Source organism: Ambystoma mexicanum, chromosome 9 (assembly GCF_040938575.1).
Source record: "Ambystoma mexicanum isolate Mex_15411 chromosome 9, UKY_AmexF1_1, whole genome shotgun sequence".
Lineage (NCBI taxonomy): Eukaryota > Metazoa > Chordata > Amphibia > Caudata > Ambystomatidae > Ambystoma > Ambystoma mexicanum.
Genome location: NC_090931.1, coordinates 1,535,587,394 through 1,535,607,413, shown reverse-complemented (window position 1 = coordinate 1,535,607,413; position 20,020 = coordinate 1,535,587,394).

Here is a 20,020-nt window from a genome sequence, read left to right as displayed (position 1 = left end):
CATGGCTATGGCTACACAATCCACTGATTGATTGGAAAGCGGGTACGGTACACTTTGAGTCGGATATTTGTCAGGAGTTTTGCCTATCGACTCCCCCTGGTGAGGATTCCCCTGCCCAGGTCCTTAGCTCCATCGCGCATCTCTCCATGGAGGTACCTTCCACCTCTGGGCTCGATGCACACACAGTGGGTCTGGTTTCTGATGTAATTCCCGAGGCTTACCGTGACTATGGCGATGTTTTTGATAAAGGGTCCTCGGAACTACTCCCTCCTCATCGGGAGTACGATTGTCCCATCGATTTGCTACTCGGTTCTGTAGTCCCTACGGGTCGTATCTATTCCCTGTCCCCGGGGGAGGAGCGGACTCTCAAGACATACATTCAGGAGTCCTTACGTAAGGGTCACATACGTCCCTCCTCGTCTCCTGCTGCCAGCCCCATTTTCTTTGTGCCCAAAAAGGAGGGTGACCTCCGTCCGTGTGTTGACTATCGGCGCTTGAACGCCATTACCAGGAAGGATCGGTACCCTATACCACTGATCACACCCCTATTGGACCGCCTCACACACGCATCCATATACACCAAGCTCGATCTTAGGGGCGCGTACAATCTCGTACGTGTGAGGATGGGGGACGAGTGGAAAACGGCTTTCTGCACTCGTTATGGGCTTTATGAATATCTGGTTATGCCCTTTGGCCTCTGTAATGCCCCCGCCACTTTCCAGCGCTTCATGAATGAGGTGTTCAGTGACATTTTGGACGTTTTCATTGTCGTCTATTTGGACGACATACTGGTATTTTCACGGTCACTGGAGGAACATGTGGTACATGTGCGGGAGGTATTGAAGCGCTTGCGCACCTTCTCCCTGTTTGCCAAAGCCGAGAAATGCCACTTCCACACTGACAACATCGAGTTCCTGGGTTTCCACATCTCCCCTCAAGGCCTCACTATGAACCATGCAAAAGTCAAGGCGGTTCTGGATTGGCCGGTCCCTACTTCACGGAAAGCTCTGCAATCGTTCCTTGGTTTCGCAAATTACTATAGGAGATTCATCTCTGGGTTTTCTTCCATAACAGCTCCACTTACACTTCTCACCAGTCCCCTCGTCCCATTCAAATGGTCCGCTGAGCAACAGTTTTCGTTCGACACTCTCAAATCCGCTTTTACCACGGCCCCTGTCCTTCAGCACCCCGATCCTGAATTGCCTTTCGTAGTGGAGGCAGATGCATCCTCTTTCGCCCTAGGGGCAATATTGTCCCAGGAGTGTCCCACTACTAAACGACTGCACCCAGTCGCGTTTCACTCACGCAAGTTTACGCCGTCGGAATGTCACTACACCGTGACAGAAAAAGAGCTTCTGGCGGTCAAGGAGGCTTTCCAGGTCTGGCGTCATCACTTGTTGGGTGCAAAGCACCGGGTCAAGTCAGGTGGCACTTATTCTTCGCCGCCTATGATTTCACTATCACACACCGTCCTGGTTCATCCAATGGCAAGGCAGATGCATTGTCCCGTTCTCCTGGTGGTGTCTCATTGCCTGCCTATCCCGAAACCTTGCTTGACAAAAAAAACGTCATATGCCTATGTACCCCTTCTTTGCCTCTATTAGACGGCATCCGTTCCTGGACTACCGCCCATCCTTCCCTCCTTCCTGACTGGGACTTGACGGTGCGGGACGGCCTGCCCTTTTTCCATGACAAGCTGTTTCTGCCCACTTCTGATGCCCGGAACCTGGCCCTCGAATGGTCACATGACCTTCCTGTTCACGCACATCCTGGTCAGCGTCGGACTCTCTCCTTGTTACAGCGGTGGTGCTGGTGGCCCTCTATGAGGAGAGACGTGGAGTGTTACGTGAGCACCTGCTCTGTCTGTGCCCAATGCAAGCACCGGAGAGGCCGTCCGTTAGGCTTGCTTCAACCCCTGCCCGTCCCTCCTCGGCCTTGGCACACTTTGTCGATGGATTTCGTAACAGACCTCCCCAGGATCCAGGGTTACGATACTATCTGGGTAGTGGTTGACTCCTTCACCAAGATGGCACGGTTCATCCCGTGCACTGGTATCCCCTCGGCCCCGGCGTTGGCAGGGTTGTTTTTTCGTTCCGTCGTCTGTCTCTTCGGTTTGCCGTCTGTCTTGGTATCCGACAGGGGTTCCCAGTTCACCTCCCGCTTTTGGCGAGCCTTGACCACGTTAGTTGGGATCGACTCCCGCTACTCTTCGGCATATCATCCCGAGACGGACGGCCAGACCGAAAGGGTCAACCAGACTATGGAACAATACTTACGCTGTCTGACCCTCCAACACCAACGGTCCTGGTTGCGCATCCTGCATTTAGCCAAATTTGCCTATAACAATGCAACTCATTCAGCCACAGGGTTCACCCCATTCTACGCCTTGTATGGCCAGCACCCTAAGATCCTGCCCATTCCCGACTATTCGCTATCTGGCAATCCGGCCGCCTCTTCGTGCATCCGTGATCTCTCTGCTGTCCACTCGCAGACCCTGGTGCATCTCAGAGAGGCTCAGGCCTCGATGAAAGCCTCTGCGGATCTGAAGCGCTCTGACGCTCCTTCCTTTTCTGTTGGGGATCGAGTGTGGCTCTCGTCCCGTCACTTGCATTTGCGGGGTTGTCGCAAGTTGTTACCCCGTTTTGTGGGCCCTTATCTGGTCTCTCGGGTCATCAATCCGGTGGCTTATCGCCTTCGGGTCCCTTCCTCTTGGCGGCTGCATCCTGTCTTTCACGTTTCTCTCCTCAGGCCATGTCCTAGCCCTACTAGTCTTCGCTTCCCCGCTGCCCCGGTTTCTCCGACCTCTCCGGACGTTTTTGAGGCGTCTGCCATTCTAGGTTCCCGTCTTTTTCGGGGGGGGGTCTTCAGTACTTAGTGGACTGGGTCGGTTATGGTCCCGAGGAGCGGTCTTGGATCCCTGCTGGGGATGTCTTTGCCCCTCGTTTAGTCTCCCGTTTCCATAGGGATAATCCGTTGTGCCCATGGGGTCGTGGGCCTTTGGGGGGGGGCTCTGTCACGCACTCACGGCTCCGTTCAAGTACACCAGTCATACACCCCTCCTCCTCACACAGCTCTCACACACGCTCTCATGTCCGGGGGGTGTCACGTGAGCAGGCTCATCTCTGGGGTCGGAAGCACCAAACAACCAGGTACAATAGGAGCTTTCCATACCTCCACTGGCGGCTTCCATGGCGCTTACGGGACAGCAACTACAGACAAACGCCTCGGCATTCGTCAACACAGTTCCAGCGTGCACTTCCTGGTCCCGGGTCACGTGACACGCTCACCGGTCCCGCTTGCGGATCAGCTGACACAGGGACACACAGGATTTAAACTCTGGACTCCCGCGAAACAGCGCTTCACAGCTGTTCGCACCGGAGGACTCTGTTCAGCTATTCTGCTTCTTGGATTCACGGCTTTTTGACACGGATTTCGACTCTGGACCTTGCTCTGCTCTTCTGCCCCTCCTGACTACTTGTTTGCTTTGGACCGTTATTCGGAATTGCCTTTGGATTGCCCCTTACGGATTTTGTGTCTCGGATCTGGCTTCTCGCCATTCCAGCTTGCGCATATATCTCTGCAGGTTGGTTGGGTGGACCCTCGCACGACATTGGTCTTGATACTACTGGGAGGCCAGCTCACTTGATCACCCCCCCTCTCCACGAAGTACCCCAGCATAGGTATACGGCATACCAACTCTCCACATAGGTAAGACTCTGCCTTCTGTTTTCATCAGTGTGTTTTATTCTGCTCGCTTGGTAACTAATTAGACCTTTTTCTACAGCTGTCTGGGGTCAGCAGTTTCGTGGTATCAGACCGGCGAGGGAAACCCACCTGTGGCCCCAATAACCACAGAGGGAGTGCTTTTACTCTTCCTCTGTGGTGCTTGGGGACGGAGGTTCCATACTCTGCACGACAATCAAGAACAGAACAGTTAGTGAGCGGGTGTCTTAGTGGATTGGCTCCTCCTGCTGCCCCGTGGCGAACAGGGGCAAACAGGACCCTTAGCAGAGACCCTTCGCCGGAAGGGCTGGCGCCAGCTCCTTCCGCCTGCCGGCGGTGAACGTAGATAATAAGCGCAAGCGTTGCCTAGCAACATAACAGGACGCTTAAGAGGCACAGGAAGTGGCGATTTTCCTGCAATTTCTGTCACTTTTTGCAATGGTTGCGGCGCGGGATACCTGTGGATCGTGGGATGTTTAGATCAGCACGCTGGAGTCATCCAAAGTTTTCAGGAGATTCAGAGCTAGTTTGGAGGCATAATCAGTCGGGTGCAAGCAGCATCTGACTCATGTTTGTGATCTGCTCCTGCAGTCACGGCTCCTTCGGGGAGGGAGATGTGCTCCTGCCCTCTCTAGATGTAGGCGAGGAAAATATATATATATATATATATAGAGAGAGAGAGAGAACGCGCTGCGCCTGTTGGCTTCAATTCTGTTTTTCTTACAGTAAAAACTCCCTGCATAGCCACGGGTTTGACCGTACTAATCTTTGAAGGAGCAAAAGCATGGGAAATTATACTGTGGGGTAGGTTGGGAGGGCGATGAGGAATACATGGGAGGAACATGCAGTCGAAAAGCGTTACCAGAGGTAAGCAACTTGTTCTTCGAATGGATTGTGTCCTCCCACGTATTCCTCATCTTTGATAGACTCCAAAAGCAGTATTTAATTTGGTGGGGGGGGGGAGGGGAGGGGAGGAGGGAGTAAGAATTTTAGTTTTCAATGGTTTTCATGAACCAAATGGAGAACAGCTTTCCCAAAGCCTTCATCCAGAACGAGGGGAGACTCAAGGCAGTAAGGTTTTGTGAACGTGTGAATAGTAGACCATGTTGCTGCCTCACAAATATTCTTGATCAGTACACCAGATATCGGTATATCAGGGGCAGGGATGTAGAGGTAGCCATGCCCCTGGTGGAATGGGTTCTTGCCCGCCAGTCTGTAGCATTCTGAAATTGCCAGAATGATCCACCTGGATAAGGTCTGTTTTGTAACAGCTTGACCCAGTTTGTGACCTGTATAGCGTATAAAATGCTGATAATCAATACAAAGTTTTGATAGCCTAGATATGTAAAAGCTCAGACCTCTGTGAGGGTCCAACCTATGCACTCTCCCCTCCTCTTTGTCAGGATGAGGTGGTGGATAGAAAGTGGGCAATACCATTGCCCTACATAAAAATCAGAAATGATTTTGGATAAAAAATAAAGGCTTAACCCTCAGAACAACCCTATTCTTATGAATATAGAAAAGGGCTGCTTGGATGAAAGTGCCTGCAATTCACTCACTCTACGGGTTGAAGTAAATGCTACCAAGAGAATGGTTTTAAATGTTAACCTTAATGAACATGAATTAAAAGGTTCAAAGGATTCACGCATTAGACATTGTAGTACCAGATTAAGGTCCCAAACTGCAACCTGGAAAGGAGATTGGGGGGTAGGGGGTAGGGGGAGGGAGTGTGGGCCTGACACTTTGGCGAGTCCCTTTAGAAATTGTCTCACCAGTGGAAACTTGAAAGAAGAACATTCTTGTAATGAGCGCTTGAAGATGGATAGCACCGCTAAATAGCCCTTAATAGTTCCGACCTGGAGCCCCAGACTGGCTAAGGATAGTAGAAAGGATAATACCTCCAGTGTTTTACACAGAAAAGGGTCTACAATCTTGTCTTTGCACCAGGTTCAGAATTTGTTCCAAAGGCAATGGTATAAGGACTTTGTTGCGGGCCTCCTGTCTGAAAGCAAAATCTTCATGTCTTCTGGGAGGTCCCAATCCTTGTGTCTCAGTCTCTCAGAAGCCATGCATGAAGGCTGAATGTCTTGACCTCTGGATGGATAACCCAACCGTCCTCTAGCGAGAGAAGGTCCTCTCTTTGTGGAAGACGTATAGGAGGGCAGATGGACGAGTCCAGAAGGCCCAGGTATCACGTCCTCCTGGCCCAATCCAGGGCAATTAGGATCATGTGTTTCCTGAACTTTCTCAACCTCCCGATCACGCAAGGCATGATAGGGACTGGTGGTGCAAACACATATAGAAGTGGAAACTCCCAGTCCACTATGAACTCATCTCCTGGAGCTCCTCTCAGAGGCAATTCCAAGGAGCAGTACAGTTTGCACTTCTGGTTGACATTGGTTGCAAACAGATCCACTTGATGGGTTCCCCAAAGGGTGAAGATCTCCTGAAGGACTTCCCGAGCCAGTTCCCACTTATGGGACACTGCTCTGCCTGCTCAGAGCGTCCACCACTGTGTTCTCCTCTCCGGCTAGGTGAACTGCTGCTAGGCAGATTCCTCCTTGAATTGCCCAATACCAGTGCTGCATTTCCTCTCTTCACAGTGGTAGTGACCCTACACACACCCCGCTCTTGTTGAGGTACTACATGGCCACTGTGTTGTCCGTCATTATCAGGACATTCTTTCCCCATACAGAGGGCAGAAAGCTCTTCAGGGCTAGTAGTCGGATTGCCCTTAGTTCCAAACGATTGATATGTAGCTTGGACTCCGATGGAGACCAAGGACCGCTGATTGTCAGATCGTTGGTGTGGGCTTCCCACTCCGTGAGTGAGGCGTCCGTCACCACAGTTATCTACAGCCATGGTTGCCAAAAATGTTCTCCCTTCATAACCTTGTTGTGGCAGGTCCACCACAGGAGATCCCGGGCGACCCTGCTTGGAACCTGAAGTGGGTCTGACGTGTCCTTAGAACTGGGACCATTGAGTCCTGAGACCATTCTCATTGAGGGATCCATTGAAGGGATCTCATTCTCAGGGGGGCCTGTGGCACCAGATAAATGCAGGATGCCATGAGGCCGAGCAACCTCAAAATAAAATCGTAGGCCGGGAGACGCTGGAAACTCTGAAATGTGTAGACCATCTGTAGAATGTCTAGAGCCCTCACCTCGGGTGGCGAGCTCTTTCCCAAGGATGTATCCAGTACAGCCATGATGGAATGGAGCTTTTGAGAAGGTGTCATATGGGACTTCGTGTAATTGAGGGAGAGCCAATCTGTGAAGAGAGTGGCAGGTCTTGCTGAGATGATGCAAGACTTGTACGGCAGAAAGCGTCCTTATCAGTCAATCGTCCAGATAAGGATAGACGTGAATCCCCCTCTCCTGAGACTCGCTGCCACCACCGCCATCAATTTGTTGAAAACACTTGGGGTGGAGGTTAGACCGAATGGCAGAACTCGAAACTGATGAGAACCGCCAACTGCAAACCTCAGGTACTTCTGTGCTTGGGATGGATACGCACATCAAAGTAAGCATCCTGAAGATCCAATGACACCATCCAATCCTGGAGTCGGAGGGCCTGTAGGATCTGTGAACGTGTGACCATCTTGAACTTGTCCTTCCAGAGAAACTTGTTGAAATATCTCAGGTCCAAGAGGGGTCTCAGTCCTCCGTCCTTCTTGGGTATTAGGAAATATGGAGAATACCATCCCTTGTTCATCTCTGCTACAGGTACCGGTTCTATAGTGCCTTTCTCTAGCAGGGTTAACATTTCATGCACAAGGCACAGATGCAGAATCCTCAAACAGCATTTCTCCAGTGGACGGTTCTGAGGTTTCTGAATGAAAGGAACGCAGTAACAGTGGGCTATGGTTTCCAGTGCCCAAGCATCCAAACTAATGTCTCGCTATTCTAGATGCCGAGACAGTCTGCCTCCCACTGGTGATTTGTGATGTGACTCAAGACATCAAGAGGTTTTGAGACGGCTGATGCAGTGGCTGATTGTAAAGATGCCCCTGCTTGAGCGGGCTTTGCACCTCTCCTTCGTCCACCCAAAGGGAATCTTCTTTGGCCTCTTTGACCATCCATTCCTCTCGCTCTTCCAGCTGAGGAGAAGTAGCGCAAAGTTCGACCCCTCCAAGGCTGTCCAGTAAGGCAAAAGGGCTGAGGCTGCCTAATGGCAGCACCTAAAGATTTGTCTGCCTCCTTTGAGGTCTGCAACCGCAAAGCTTTCTTCAGCCTTGTTGCCAAAAAGTTGAGACCCGTCAAAAGGCATGTTGAGGAGTCTGGATTTCACATCCGGTGCAAATCCCGACTTCCACAACCACACAAATCCTTTGTATAATGGTGCTAGTAGTAACAGCTCTGAGTCCAGACCCGACTGAAGAGACTCGCACATGGCTTCTTTGCCGTCTCTAACAATAGCCAAGAACCCGTCTCTTTTTTCCCCTTCGGGAATGTGCTCTGCCGCCATGGAAATGCAGTCCCATAGAGTGAATGAGAATGTTGCAAGGGCACATGTGGAGTTGGTAGATTTTAGAGCCATACTCCCTGCAGAAAAGACATTTCTTGCCGATCCATCTACTCTTGTCATCCATATCTGGATGGATAGTAGGATAAGCTGCCTGCTTGGAAGTTGCGGTAGCTGCCTGTACCACCAGACTCTCTGGAGTGGGGCGTTTAGACAAGTAGTCAGTGTCACTATTGGAAGGGCAGCATTTCTTGGTCAGATTTTTGCTCACTGCCGGATTAGTTTCTGGCGTCTCCCAATTTGCAGCCACCCATTTTTGGAGAGCCACATGAAATGGTAATATAGGATCCATCTGCGGACCCTTAGCAAGGACGTCTATCAGATCATCCTGTTCAAATGGGAGGATTGGCCCACTCCACCCCATAGTCTACCACTTTAGACGCTGTCTGTATGATGCATCTGCGTGCTCAACAGCCTCAGGTCTACCAAAATCCATTCCACGTGAGGTGTCTACCCCACTGGCCGTCTATAAATCATTATGAAGGTCTTTCAACCTAGACTCTTCTGAAATAAAGCTTTCAGGCACATTGGGTGTGCCAAATTGAAGACCAAATGGACCATAATTGTTTGAAGGTTCATTTTCCTCATAAATTGAGGTAAAAGACTTGAAAAACGACCTGTGGTGCCTCTTTTTTTACTTCGACGACGATGAGGAGCCACTCCTCGATCTTGATCTTTTGACCTTCTTCCTCCGAGGAGTCTCGCTTCTCGACGAAGGTTTTTTCAACGGGGTAGATGGGGTTTTATACCTACCGCCAATTCCCCCTTTTGCGCCTTCAAAGTCTTTTCCGGTCATTGACTGGCACTTGGAGCAGGCCGAGGTCTTATTCTCCACCCCGAGACACCACAAACTCGGTGTGGGTCGGTTAACATTTTCAAATCACAATGTCGACACTTCTTGATGCCGGTCTTCGGGGTAGTCTGTGTCGATAAAGTAAGGGAACAAAGGAAGTGTGCCGTAGTGTTTCGAAGCAATAGCTTACACGGAAAAACAGAACTGAAGCCAACAAACACTGCTGGTGCTATATATGCCTTCGATGTCATCCTCGAGTCCGAGGCCCCCGAGGAACATCATGTCGACTGCATCGATGCACAGCACCCTCTGGTGAAAAAAAAAAAAGAAAACAAAAAATCAGAAGCAGCTGAAGCTTGATATCATATCAAAGATGAGGAATACCTTGGAGGACACTGTCATTTGAAATGCATAGCTTTGAAGTTTCAGCATATAATGCTCTTCAATTTGATTTTTCTTGTCAATCGTCATGAGTTTTACAATATTGTACATTGGTTCTTGGAAGAAATCACCAGAGGCATAGGGCCTCATTACGAGTTTGGCGGTAGCCATGGAGCTGTTAGCTCCATGGCTGCCACCAAACCGGGCTCAATTACCGGGTTGCTGCAATGAGGAATTATTCCAACATTGGAGGACCCGGTCATTCCTCCTTGCAGGAGCCATTCCCCATTCCCACTTGAGCCCCCATAGGGCTCGATGGGGATGGGGATAACAACGGGCAGAGTACAACTTGCCCGTTGTTACCTCCTTCTTCCCCTCGCGGGACCCGGAAAGCACGCCTGGTTTTACCAGGCGTGCGATCCGGGTCCCGCGAGGGGAAGCTTGCAATCAGCCCTGTCGGAATGAAGGGGGCCGGTCCCGTACTGGCCCCCTTCATTCCGACACCGCACGGGTCGTAATGAGGCCCATAGTCTGTGGTAACATTTGCACAAAGGACATAGACTTTGAAATACAGCATAGTCCTTTCTCTGAGCACGCAGGAAAAGTGTTGCTGCCCTCAACAAACAAGAGGCCACAACTAAGCCTTTTAAAAGAATTCTGAATTATGTTAAATGGCACAATGGAGTTACACTTTCCAGGCATATATCTAATGTTGCAAGAATTGTTAAAAGATTGGCAATGAACAGTATGTATTCTTGTTTTGGATACTGGGAGGGTAGTTTGAGTAGAGCAGATACCATACCGTCGCCTGTGCTGGGGAGCTCTTTCCTTCTCCCTCTTCCTTCTGAGTCTGGAGGGTGGATCAGGTGTAGGTCTTCCTCTCTCTTTATGAGGAACGACTCCTGAGAATCGGTTATCGTGTTGCCTGTCATATAAAAAAAAGAAACCCATGATTTTTAGAATCCGCACACTTAGCATGTTAGGCTTCATTCAATTTCCTCGATATGATATATGATATGTTAAGTTAATGTTAAAGGTATTTGTACCACGCACCGTCACCAACGGAATTGGTCCCCATGTGCTCAGGTGGATCTGCAAACAAGAAGGCGGGAATGGGTTAGTCAGGTGAAGAGGGAATAGGAAAGTGAGAAAGCGGTGTGCCGTTGACAGCTTCAATTCGGTTTTCACTGTGTGCTGAGCTTTGGTGTGAATATCGGACCAATGTGAGACCTTGTGTGCTGTTGGTGCGGTTAATGTGTTTACTGTGGTGTGGTGAAGTGTGTGCGGTTTGCTGAGTGAGAAGATGGTTGTGTGGAATTTCGTGTGAGTTAGGTATGCAGAGATTTGAGCATAGGGTTAGTGGGTTATATTTCCCTTAGTCCTTATAATTCTTGTTCTATGTATCCAGTTGTCCTGTAGGTAGGCATATTTTTCACTTTTCTTTCCTGTCCATCTAATTGCTATGAGTGATGGCGTGGCACGTTCCCAGCTGTGTTGTTTTGAACTTAGCATAATAGGTAGGGGCGTGCCTTCTTCCACACTCTGGTATTGGGGCTGTAAATTAGCAATTACCCACTCCTGGGCTATCTATTTTCTGTCGGTGGTCCATTGTTGCTTATGTGTAGTTTGTAGGCCACGGTGTTATTGATATATCATCCTTGCCCTTCCATCCTGACCAGTCTGTGATCTTTCTTTGGTATCGTTCTAGCATATCCATCACACAGCTGGTAAATTGAAATGCCTTAGATTGTTCTTCCTTAACTTCTATTAATTTGAGGTAGCTTAGGGGGGATTGGGAAGGTCAAGTTCTTCTCTCAGCATTGTTTCAGCTGTATATATGCCCCCCGTAGGCGTTTTCCTAGTTATGGGGTGAAGCGCCAGGATCTGAGGAGTTTTCTGAATAGGAGGTGATTTGTTGTGTTACGTATGTTCTTTGGTAGCTCGTTCCAGGTTTTTGGGGCGAGGTGAGAGAAAGAACCTCAGAATTTTCTTTTGTTGTAAGATTTTGATTCCAAACTGATGTCGCTGCTCGACGCGAGCATCCTTGTTGGGCGATGTAGGCTTAATTTGTCTCTTAGGAACGCTCTCCCTTGGTCCTGGATTGCTCTGGATTGATTTGATGTGGCATTCATAACGCGTCTGTACAACAGTGATTTGTTGAGCAATGAATTTTCAATCTGTGGGACCAGACCCAAAATGAAGGCCGGTCACCATGTTTCTAGAGAACGCAATAGCTATTTCACTCTTCCTTACCGTTCAGTGTTCCTTCCTTCCGGTCCTCTCCATCTCCCTACAACCTTTCACCAATTCTCTTATAAACTGTGCATCTAACCCCAAGAGGTGGGGAATGTGGGGGCCAAGGGTGTTTAACAAAAATAAAAAATAAAATGTGAAATACATTAATAATAGAGAAACATTAAAAAAAAGAAAAAAAAGACGAAAAGTCCCCAGTGAATAGTTACTGCAGCCAGACACAAATAAAAATAATGTAAAAGTGAAAATAAAGAGAAATGGCGGAAAAGGCACACCAGACAGTATTAGTGTAGCAGAAGAACACAAAGGCAGCCTAATGAAATACCCTTTACGGTCATTGTGAAAAGATAAGTGCCTGGCATTGACCAGAGCATCACAGGCAGCCTTGTGCCTGGAAGTAGCCAGGTCATCGCAGGCAGCCTATTGCCCGGAAGTAGCCAGGTCATCACAGGCAGCTTAGTGCCTGGGAGTAGCCAGACCATAGGCAGCCTAGTGCCTGGAATTTGCCAAGTCATCACAGGCAGCCTAGTGCCCGCAAGTATCCAGGTCATCACAGGCAGACTAGTGTCCAGAAGTAGCCAGGTCATCACAGGCAGCCTAGTGCCCGGGAGTAGCCAGGTCATCACAGGCAGCTAAGTGCCCGGGAGTAGCCAGGTCACCACAGGCAGCTAAGTGCCCGGGAGTAGCCAGATGATAGGCAGCCTAGTGCCTGGAAGTTGCCAGGTCATTGCAGGCAGCATAGTGTCCAGAAGTAGCCTGATCATGATAGGCAGCATAGTGTCCAGAAGTAGCCAGATCATCACAGGCAGCATAGTGTCCAGAAGTAGCCTGATCATGATAGGCAGCATAGTGTCCAGAAGTAGCCAGGTCATCGCAGGCAGCCTAGTGCCTGGAAGTAGCCAGGTCATTGCAGGCTGCCTAGTGCCTGGAAGTAGCCAGGTCTTTGCAGGGCAGCCTAGTGCCTGGAAGTAGCCAGAGGATCACAAGCAGGCTAGTGTCCGGAGGTAGCCAGGTCATCACAGGCAGCCTAGTGTCCAGAGGTAGCCAGATCATCACAGCCAGCATAGTGTCCGGAAGAAGACAGGACATCATAGGCAGCCTAGTGCCTGGAAGTAGCCAGGTCATCGCAGGCAACCTAGTGTCCAGAAGTAGCCAGGTCATCGCAGGCAGCCTAGTGTCTGGAAATAGCCAGGTCAATACAGGGGCCTATTGTCTGCTCTCTCCCATCCACCCTCCATTTCTCTCATCTAATCATTCTCCTGTGCTTTGCTCCATTTAACTCAGCCTTTCATGTCTCCCCTTTGCTGTATATACTCTATATACAAAATCCACAAATGGCACAGAATATTACCTCCGTTTTGCACACAGTTTTCACAAAACAAGAGCACCCTTCAGTCTTCCTCATCCACCTATTGTCCCCAATTCCTTCAATGCACCATTATCTCTCCTTCCCCCTCCTTGATCGTAGCGGACGCACGCCGCTCAAGACAAACCAACCTTCCACCAACTCCATACCGGACAATCGCTGGCGATGGCCTCACTACCCCATTCACAAGACCACCACATATCTGTAGATGATGGGCCAGTCACCACAAAGAACACTCATAACAAGCACTCTCTTGACCACGATATTCACCTTCCCCACCACATACACACCTCCCCAGCCACACTACAGCATGCTCCAACACCCGCCACACACCTGACTGCTCCAACGCCACACAAGACCGCTCCAGGTCAGTAGAAATTGATCTCACATACACCCACACACACGTATTTTACCAGATCTGTTACAAAATAGGTAGTCCAATTCATGAAAACATGTCCATTTTTAAAACTTTGTATAAAACATTTGACAAAAAACAATCAAACACAGCTGTGCAGAGAAGTTTCGACAGTCCTCCGCGTGCTGTGGAGTTTTGAGAGCATTGTAGCATTTTAGAGTAATATGTTTGTTGGGGGAATATGCTAATGGGACCCAGTTGATGGATGCAGCATTATTGCACTGCTGAAAGATGATCCAGCCTGGTCAGGCTGAATTAGTTTATCCAGAAGTTTTTCCTATAGTTTTGCAAATCCAGATAAGAGTGCAGCGTCAGCACAAATAAGCACCATTGTCACTGCTAGGATCCAAGGTCTTCGAACACTGCACACTACACTGGCTTTATCCCTGCGTTTTACTTTCATTTCTCACTCTGGGTCCTTGACTGCTCAGTTGCGATTCTACTAACCTGCACCTGAAACGCTAGCCTTCACTCGGTTAAATCCTTTTACAAAATGCACTCTGTAAGGCCTCGGCCTCTTATTTCACCACAAAAACCCGACATCCTGTCCAACCTCTCTTCCTCTATCACCGCCTCTACCACGCCTGGCCCATCTGAGGCCGTCCCTCCTCCTTTCTCCACCTTTCCCCTGTTCAGCCCGACAATGTTTCTAGACAAGTCGGATCTATGAAAGTCTTGTCAAAGCAGGTTCCCCCCGCTCCTCCAGAACCATCAAGGACCACATTGACACCCTTGATCTAGCCTCGGCCAATTTCGGCAATAACTCCTTTGCCACTGAACTTTCCCCTCTGTCTAAAGCACTCCCTTGTGCACCCCCTTCTAAAGAAGCCCTCGGGCAATCCTTCCTCTCCAGCTAACTATCGCCTGATCCCCATCACTCCTGTCCTGGGCAAACCCTTGGAAAAGCTGGCCAACCCACAGCTTAATCTACATACTGAATCTGTTGGTCCTCTCTCCCTCTATCCCTCTATCCCTCTCTCCCTCTCTCCCTCTCTTCCTCCCTCTCTTGCTCCCTCTCTTGCTCCCTCTCTTGCTCCCTCTCTTGCTCTCTCTGGGATCTCTTCCTGCTCCTTCCTGTGAGGCTAAAAACCTCAGAGTCATCTTCGACTCCACCCTCTCCTTCTCCTCTCCTCACCTCTCCAACGTCTCAGAAGTCAAACAATCAGCTGCACCTCCTCAGGAGGTATTCTTCCTTTTCTCACTTTCCCCCAGAAGCTCACCATTTCCAGAGCTCTGGTCCTCTCTAGGTTGGACTATTGGACAGCCTCTTTCTAAATCTTCCTGTCTCTACTCTTTGACCTTTACAACTTATCCAGAACAGGACTGCAACACATGTCCTTGGCCTCAAGCCCAGGTGACGTATCACTGCAGCTCAGAAATATCTTCACTGGCTCCATGTGGTTGCGAGGTTCAAGTTCAAGACCCTCTGCATCATCCACAATGTTTTCTGAGGTCTGGGACTGCTCTACCTCCAACTGTATAGGTACAGATACAGACGACAGTGCAAGGGGTGGCCCGGAGGGAGTGCAGGTGGGTGGCAGGGTGAGCAGGTACCTGGGCCCAGAGGACAGAGGGTAGGCCAGTTGTCGAGAGAGAAAACAGATCAGCAGGGGAGAAGAGGAGAAGCAGAAGCAAGGAGGAAGGTCTTGAGGTGCTCCCGGAACCAGAGACGGTTCTCCTCAAGTTTCAGAGTGGCAGGGAGGCTGTTCCAGAGGGAAGTCCCAGCTGAAGACAGATCTACCCCCAACTAGTTTCTTTGAAAAACAACTGACCCCGAGAGAGTTGGAGGAAGAGGAGCAGAACCTACAGAACCTGTATAATATGTATAACCTGTATAATATAATTTGCTGGCGCTGAGGTACGATTTAGAAGATGGTCGGAAACGTGTGTCAAGAATTTATAAAGGACTATTGACAGGCATCAGTGGTAAACCGCTGCGTGTGAAACAGCTATGGGAAACAGATTTGCATGCAACTATTGAAGATAATGGGAGCATGCTATGGTATATACGAAGAAGGTCTCTAGGAACGGCAGACAGATTCTTGCAATTAAATGTCCTGCATAGAATGCATATGACAGCACATAGGATGGAATTCGCTAAACAGGGATCACATACTTGCCCATGGTGTAGTTCAAACGAGGCAAATCTTTTTCATATGATGTGGCAATGCCACGTTATCCAGTGGTATAGGGAGGAAAATCTTATGCATAGGATGTGGCACTGCCAGGTTAGCCAGTGGTTTTGGGAGGCACATCTTATGCATAAGATGTGGCACTGCCAGGTTAGCCAGTGATTTTGTCAGGCACATTTTATGCATATGATGTGGCACTGCCAGATTATCCAGTGGTTTTGGGAGGCACATCTTATGCTTATGATGTAGCACTGCCAGGCTATCCAGTGGTTTTGGGAGGCATATCTTGCGGCGCTGCCACGTTATCCAACGGTTTTGGGAGGCAAAACATATGCATATGATGTGGCACTGCCAGGTTATCCACTGGTTTTGGGAGGCATATCTTGCGGCGCTGCCACGTTATCCAACGGTTTTGGGAGGCAAAACATATGCATATGATGTGGCACTGCCAGGTTATCCACTGGTTTTGGGATTGATTAAACATGCGCTGGAAAGGGCAGATGGACACCAGATGAATGCTTGTTAGGCCTGAGGTATTTCCAAAGCCTTTCGCACACCATTACTGCGCATCCCAAAATGGTGAATTTTTAAAGCCCCATTTAACTGCATATACATGTGAGAGGATGGGTTCAGTTCATTATAAATGTGGGGTCAGGGAAATGGGCAGGGGGGATCCGAGGGGGTCCCGCCCACATATATAATCAGTGAAATGGGGTAAAAACAAAAAAAATAAAAACCAACATTTTGAAATGGGCTGTAAAAAAATTGTGCAGTGATCACATAGATCTGGCCTGTACGCCTGACCAAGGAAAGTAGCGCATGCGGTCAACTAGTGGTTCTCACATGTGCATTAGTTAAACGCAGGTTAGCTATGTCCTGGAAGTCGAAAGCTGGGCCATGGTTCTCAGTGTGGTGGGAAGATCTGTGGAGGTGGTCTGTAGCAGAGTTGAGAGAATGGTATAGAGGCCTGCAGAGGGGATCACGTGAGACCTCAGACGACAGAGACATGGAGTGCCCTTATAGTTGCAATGTTTGGTGCCTCAGATGACAAGCCCCCTTGAATGTATTAATATATTGTGCGACTACACCGTGCCGGAATAATATATACTCCTATGGGGGTGCTTGATCACTAATGCCGAATGGAGGCTATTATTGGACCACGAGTAGATAGGTAGAACTTGTAATGTATGATAAAGCATAGTGCAGCTCATTGCCAACTATGTATGCAAGGAACAAGGCAAGCCAGTATCATTAGCCTCTACTTCATCTAATATCTCCAAGACCAGAGACACGAACCACCTTCCTCTCTCCCCATCTCCATCTTCTATGCTCCCAATCTCGACCCTGCTCTTTCCTCTCTTGGGTTGTTTTCTGATCCCCCCCCCCCCCATCTGCCATCCCTCCCCCTCTCTCATCTACGAGCACCAGTCTCACCCTGACCCAGGCATCATTATTCCGCAGGTTAGTATACACAGATGGTCAGGCAGGGCTCTAAGGAAGTCCCTCTCACTCGTCTACGGGCACCCTCATTGAGGCGTCCTTATTCCTCAGGTTAGTATGTAGGTAGGTCAGGTAGGGCTCCAAGATCGTCCGTCCCTCTCTCGTCTATGAGCACCAGTTCCACCCTGACCCAGGTGTCCTTATTCCCATGGTTAGTATATTCAGAAGGTTCTATCTTATACTAAAAGAGAAACCTAAAGGCCAACACCATATCCAGCTAATCTCTCTCCAGGACTTCCTAACTGACCCCACACTATACAATGGTTAATCAACTACAAAGGATAGGGGATTGTGCCATCCAAACACTCTGCTCGATTCAGTCTTCTTATCACACCCATGTACTCCACATACTACTCTCTCTTCCACCCTGTCTCTTGTTCTGCTCCAACTACTCCACCCACCATCACTCCTCCTACTCACTGCATCATCTTCCTCTGTCCGTCCATTGACTTTCAGTCTCTCTCCTACCACCACCCTGCAAATGAAACAACTCCCTGCTCTGCATTACTACTGCGCCCTACTACTCCCACGCCTGCACTACTAATTCTACTACCACCATCCACGCCTGCACTACTACTCCCTCTGGGTGTCATGACTTACCGGCCTTGGTCTCTCTTGTCATCCTGGAGGACGTGTTCACGGATCACAGGCACCATGTCTACTACCAACATGGTGTACGACTTCTCCACAGGTATTCTATCGTTCCGCTCTAGTGTTTCCAGGCCAGAAAACAGAAATGTTTCTGCTTCGTCTGCAATTTAATCCATTCACTGACTTCGGGAGCATGCATCTCAACGCTTGGTACTAGGTTTGCCCTGCATCACTCAGCGCTTTGTTGCCTTCCCGTTTTATCTTACCTTGTGTTTCCCCCTTCCTTCTTCCTTTTTTTGTTTTGTTCCTTGTCAGTGGTCCTTGTTTTCCGTTCTGGTTTCCTGCTCGCTTCCTGTTCCTTGTTGAGCTCCTGTATCTACTTTACATCTTTTGATTGTTTACAGTATTCTGTAATTGCAGCATTTACCTGTCTTACTTCGGATCTGCATTACTAAGAACTTTACCTCCTCGAGCCATTGCAGATCTCAGGTTTTTTCCTTCCTGTTGAGGAAGGTTTTTTCTCCTGGTTTTGACTTTCTACTATGGACTCCACCCCTCCAGGTAATTCCATCTACCAGGAAGGGTGGCATCCGGATAGTCTCACCCCTTTCTCCACGATACCTGAACCCGACAGAAGTGCCACCAGGGATCGTCTACAGCCAAATCATCACGCAAAAAGAGTCAGGTAAGCCAATCCATTGCTGATACAGACTTTTAGATGCCAAGTGACCATTACAACTGAAAAGATGGACTCTGTTCAGGATCTCTTCCATGGCATGCAAGAACTGTCCACTGAAATGCAGAATATAAAGGCAGAAAATGCTGCCCTTCAACAAATGATTTTGACCCGTGATGTCCTAGCACTGGAAAGCCTTGCTTTGGGCACAGCCTTGGAAAAATGTGATGGTCTCCTAGAATGGTTCTTCAATTTCTGGACTCATGTCTGGTGCATTTCACATTTAAACCCAATTTCTATGCCTCCGATAGTGCAAAAGGTTGGCTTTATCATATCCCATTTGATCGGAAACACCTTGTCCTGGGCTACACCTTTAGTTACCAATGAGTATCCTCTCTTGGGTAACTACAATGCCTTTTTAGTCTCTTTTAACGTGATGTTTGACCGGCTAGAGGTTGTATTTTCGGCCCAGGAAAAACGATTATATTTCCAGCAAGGAACACAAGACATGTTAACTTATGCTTCCAAATTCAGACAATTGGCCAGTGATGTCGATCGGTCTCCAAATGCCTGTTTCACGCATTTTAGGCATGGATTAAACGAGGAAGTGAAAGACGAGCTAGGAGGAGCGGCTAGACCAAATAGCTCTTCTCGATTTATCCATACAAATTGTTTCCGCATTCATGGAAGAAAAGCAGAAAAGAGGAAATATCGCCCTTCTTTAAACAGGAGGATACCTCCAGGCGCTCTGCCGCTCACAGGTGCAACTTTTTCACCGAAACATGAACCCGAACCTATGCAGTTAGGATCCCTCCGTGGACCCTCATCCAAGGAAGAAAGGAAGGAATTGGAGAATCGAAAGGGGATTATGTTTATACTGTGCTTCCCCCAACCAAATTGTCGGTAATTGTCCTATTGTGCCAACTCGATAGGCGGGAACGCCGGCTCCCATTCCTATATGGAGCATGGAAAAAGGAGTACGAAAGAAAGCTCCTATTAGTCTTTCTCTTTGGAGTCCTCTGCACGTACATCTCATGTGTTATTGAAAGTCATGTTAATGACTAAAGATAAAGAACCGATTTCGGTTCCTGCCTTGGTGGACTGTGGTGCCATAGGCCTATTTCTGGGTGATACCTGGCTACCCTGCACAAATCTCCTCAAAAAGCCAAAGAAATTGCACAATTTGTTGAAGGAATCGATGGAGAGCCTTTCTCCTCTGGTCCCATAACCGAACAATCCAAGCCTTAATCATCATATCGAAGTCCTATCCTTTGACATAACAAAGGTAGCCCATTACCCTGTTGTCTTAAAAATGCCTTGGCTGCAACACAACAATCGTATATAAATTGAGCCGCTGGAATGCTTTTTTTTGGGATCAGAATACTGTATGTCCAAGTGCCTTCAGGAATCCACAGGATTGATACTAGACACATCTGTAGGTGTTTTGGAAGTGACTACCAAGTCTCAGTTTCATATTCAGAATGGACCTCCTGAATACCTAGAGTTTCCCAAAGTTTTTTTCAGATATTCGAGAAACAAGCCTACCTCCACACCGCCCTGAGCTCCACCCTTGTGTGGATTATCGTGGTTTAAATCAAGTGATACAAAAAGAAAAGTATCCTTACCACTCATTGCAGATATATTGGAGGTTCTAGATGGAGCTTGA